Source organism: Cornus florida, unplaced genomic scaffold (assembly GCF_030987335.1).
Source record: "Cornus florida cultivar Cherokee Brave unplaced genomic scaffold, ASM3098733v1 CherokeeBrave_3.0.0_Hap2_Chr04, whole genome shotgun sequence".
NCBI classification, from domain to species: Eukaryota; Viridiplantae; Streptophyta; class Magnoliopsida; order Cornales; family Cornaceae; genus Cornus; species Cornus florida.
This window is the reverse complement of record NW_026775574.1, coordinates 180,047-184,502: the sequence shown is the minus strand read 5'-3', so window position 1 is coordinate 184,502 and position 4,456 is coordinate 180,047.

The following is a 4,456-nucleotide window of genomic DNA, read 5'->3' as shown; positions in this document are numbered from 1 at the left end:
ATATGTCTTTCTTGTTGATGTTTTGTGATGGTTGGTGTTGGAACAATCCATTACATTGTCGTTTTGTTGTTTAGTAGTTATTTTTGGGGATGATTCCTTTCCTCCCAGTGAGAGATTGGACTCTTCTATGTTTTTGGGCATGTTTTCTGTGAGAGGCATTCCATTTTTACTTATGATTTTTGTGGCATCGCTATTTGTATAGTCACTCTCACATGTTTATATGTCTTATCATTTTTGAGCAAGCCTTTGAGACATGTTTAGGATATGTGGCTATATGTTGGCTTGTGCTATGATATTGATGATGCGTTTTTCATATACTATATCTGTTTAACATACTAGTTTCATTAATGATGCATAACGTGTCATTGCTTACTTGATCCCTTTGTGATAGATAGCTTATTTGATTAACTTATGTATACAATGTGATATGTTAGTAAGACGTAATCTGGTTTATGTGATTTGATATTATGAGTATGTGCTATGTGGGCGTCGAGTACATGCAAAAGTACATTGTATTGTATTGGAGTTGCATACATATTGTACATATATTTTGAGATTGTGATGCGGTCACTGTATATACGTTTACTTTATGATAAGGGACATGGTCCCAATTTAGCATTTTAATGCTTGTATTTTGTTTTGGTATTCCATTCATGAGTTTTATCTTTACATGGTATTCATGTTATATTATTATTCCTGCATTGATGCATGAGTAGGTGAAAGTGTATCCACATGTATCTTTTTTTTTTTTAGTCTGGCATTCGCATTCCTTACTTATATGCTTAGAGATGCCATGATTTGATTGCGCTTTAGTGATATGATTTTATGCCTACGTGAAGACGTGTTGCATTTATCATTGATTTTTCTTACGTGAGCAGGTTTATCTTTTTAGAAGTGCATTTCCATGATTTATGCATTGAAATCCATGTTTAGTGTTACCATTGTTTCTTTTTCGCATTATATATGATGTCTAGGCTGAATTTTCCTTTTGTTCATTTTGAAAGAACACGAGCTAGTGTCGTGTTCCTTCTGTTTGCACGTAGTGTCTTTACGAGCTTTTACAGTGGTTGCTAACTATTTGTCTAACATGATTTGATTCTAAAGTATTAAGCATGACATATGATGTATGCTAGCTGTTGAGCATGATTACGTGTTAAGTGTTTATGTCAACCTTGTGTTAGGTTATGGACATGCTAGTTGTTACTTGTGCAGTTTGTTTTGATTTTTATCGAACTCTTTAGCATCTTGAGATATGTCTTTCTTGTTGATGTTTTGTGATGGTTAGTGTTGAAACTATCCATTACATTGTCGTTTTGTTGTTTAGTAGTTATTTTTGGGGATGATTCCTTTCTTCCCAGTGAGAGATTGGAACGTAGAGCTTACCCAAAAGTATCTTATTGATGTTCACATGGCCTATTGGCGTGGTGTGTTTAAGCATGATTTTCTACTTTAATCGTGATTTTGAGAGGGGCTACAGTGTCAAAATGCGATATTTTTGCAATTCTGTTCCAATAGTGCATTTAATCCAAAATGCAATTTTTTGACAAATAACCATTCCTTATTTTGAGAGCCCATTGGAGTGCCTTATTTTCATCCACTGGCTATATTTTGTGTTTGAGAGGCCATTTGAGAGCTGCTATATTTGATAATACTTTTGAGAATCTCAAAATATGAGAGGTCTTTTGAGAGGCCATTGAGTGCCTTATTTTCATCTACTTGTTATAATTTATGTTTGAGAGGCCATTGGAGATACTCTCTGTCACCTCAAGAAAAAGGTGGGCATTTATTTAATTTTATAAGCCTAACCTACCCCACTTTTTGAAACACATCGCTCCCCCAGTGTTTTCTTCACGCGCTCTCCTGAGCCTGAATCAGAAATGTAGACCAGTGGTATTCTTTGAGTTGTGCAATTGAGAAAACTTTAATCAAGTCTGAGAGGCAAAAAACGTTATTGTTCTCTGTTTCATCAGAGTTACTGTTCCTAACTTTGTTAAGGTTTTTTGTGCATATGAGTTTTGGGTTTTTGTCCAAGATTGTGTGCTTTCTATGGGATAGCTTTTATCTATCCCCCGTTTGAAAGTCCTTTGGGTTGTCTGGTCAGAAGGACACAATTGCATTGTTGTAACGACTCGAAAATTCTAATAAAATTCCTTAATTATTTCAAATCACAAATATATAAAAATACTCCTAGGATCATAAAAAAAAAAAATAAAAAAAAAAAGCCTTTTATTGATACAAAAATCAATTTCCTCAAATAAATATACCAACGCAACTCTTCCACCTAAGCCTGAAACTAGCAATCCAAGTTCATTCTCGGTACCTAAAACTGGAAGGGGGTGAGACGGGGGAAGTCCCTGTAGGAAAAACCATAAAAAGAATTTTAAGGAGGTTTCATGAAAATTAGCTTCACAAAATATAGATATGGTTTTGAACAAAAATACATATATGCAATTTTAGCAAAATAACAGTCACAAAATATTTGAGATAAAATCACCCCAAACAATTCAAGGTATAAAAAACCCTACCTAAAAAAAAAAATTCATCACTGGATTATCAAGTCTTTGTCCATCTCGGCTCTCTCTGTCTTTCCTCTAATTTTTCTCTTTTTGTGCATCTCTAATTCTCTTCTGTTTGCTCATCATAGTCACAAGGCAGATACATATATAAAGGCAATCCACCAACACAAAACAAATATCAATACTACTCACCACACGCCTCCACAATCAGATGCTTCCACCAACAAAAAAATTCTCAAATCAATGACAAATAACAAGTGGACCCTGCCACCACCTCTTTCTCACTTATCTTTACTTTTCCTTCCTTATCTTCATATTTCTTTTTATTCCATATACAACAATACAATGTCTCACTCCAACACATCACTTCATTTACAATATGATTAGATGGTCATGTGTTGCTTCTTTTGACTTTTTTCTTCATTTGATTATATCTTCTTCGTTCGGACTCCAAATCAAGTGATTTTTGAATCTAAATTTATTAATTTTTTCATTGTCTATCCAATGGTATGCATGGTAGTATCCATTCCAGTTTGAAATGACCATTTTACCCTTAGTGGTTCATTTTGTCTATTTTAAATCCTAACTTCCGCAATTGCTTCCGTTGGGTCTCGGGTCTCCTCGGGAAGCCACTTTTGTGTTTTAGAGGTGATGTACATTTCTAGAGACCTTGTTTCTTTCTTTCGCTTCCGCATTTGGGATACGATATCGGGTCAATTTCGGGTCATTCGCAAACGCACCAGGTTATGAGAATTTGGGACGTCACAAGTGGTATCAAAGCTTGAGGTTTGAAAACCTTTAGACAACGAGATTTTGGGTTCATTTATGTTTCTTGTTGACATGCTTTGATGTGTTAGCATGTTTACGTGTTTATATGCTTATGTGTTGAAAAGCATCATTATTTGACACGTATGCTTATATACTTTTGTGCTTAAGTGTTTTTGTGTTACGCGTATCTCTTATATGACATGTATGCTTATGTGCTTAAGTGTTTAAAGCTTTTACCGCATGACTTGGTATGATTTAAATGTTCACATGTTTTACCATGTGGGGTTTGTTGATGCATTCATTGATGAACTGCATGTAGTCACGAGTGCTTGGAAGTGATTGGTTATCCTTCCTCGTCACTCATTATGTCTTTGACTTAGACGAACTAGTAGGGTATGAAAGAGGCATGTAAGCTTCTCAATTTTCGGTTTTCATACATTGTTAGGTGCATTTTGTAATAGAGCATGCTAGTTGATATTTGTATGTGCTATGTGTGCTTACTATTGGTCTAACATGATTTGATTCTAAAGTATTAAACATGATATGTGATGTATGCTAGCTGTTGAGAATGATTACGTGTTAAGTGTTTATGTTAACCATGTGTTAGGTTATGAACATGCTAGTTGCTACTTGCACAGTTTGTTTTGATTTTTATCGGACTCTTTGGCATATTGAGATATGTCTTTCTTATTGATGTTTTGTGATGGTTAGTGTTGGAATTATCCATTACATTGTCGTTTTATTGTTTAGTAGTTATTTTTGGGGATGATTTGTGATACCCCCTAATTTTGGAACACGGATTGATCAAGTCCGCGCACAAAATCAAGGGATATCAAAACAATTTAAGTATTTAACAAGCACAGAATACAAAGATGAATAATAAAGAATAAATAAACCGCTGAAGAAAACTAATAAATAAATATTACTTAATGATTCTCCAACAATTACAATTCGGAAATCCCATAACTCAAGGACCCCTTAAAACATTATCCAATAATCCAATACTATTTAAAAGTACACAAGATGAATAGACGAATGACAGTCTCCCAGCTGCGGATCCTCAACCTCGAGACTGGAACCTCTAATAACCTGAAAAATAAATCGTGGGTTAAACCCTACGAGCAAGTTCACTCTACCAGGCCTCTGAAAACCAATAAGCAGATCATCTCTGA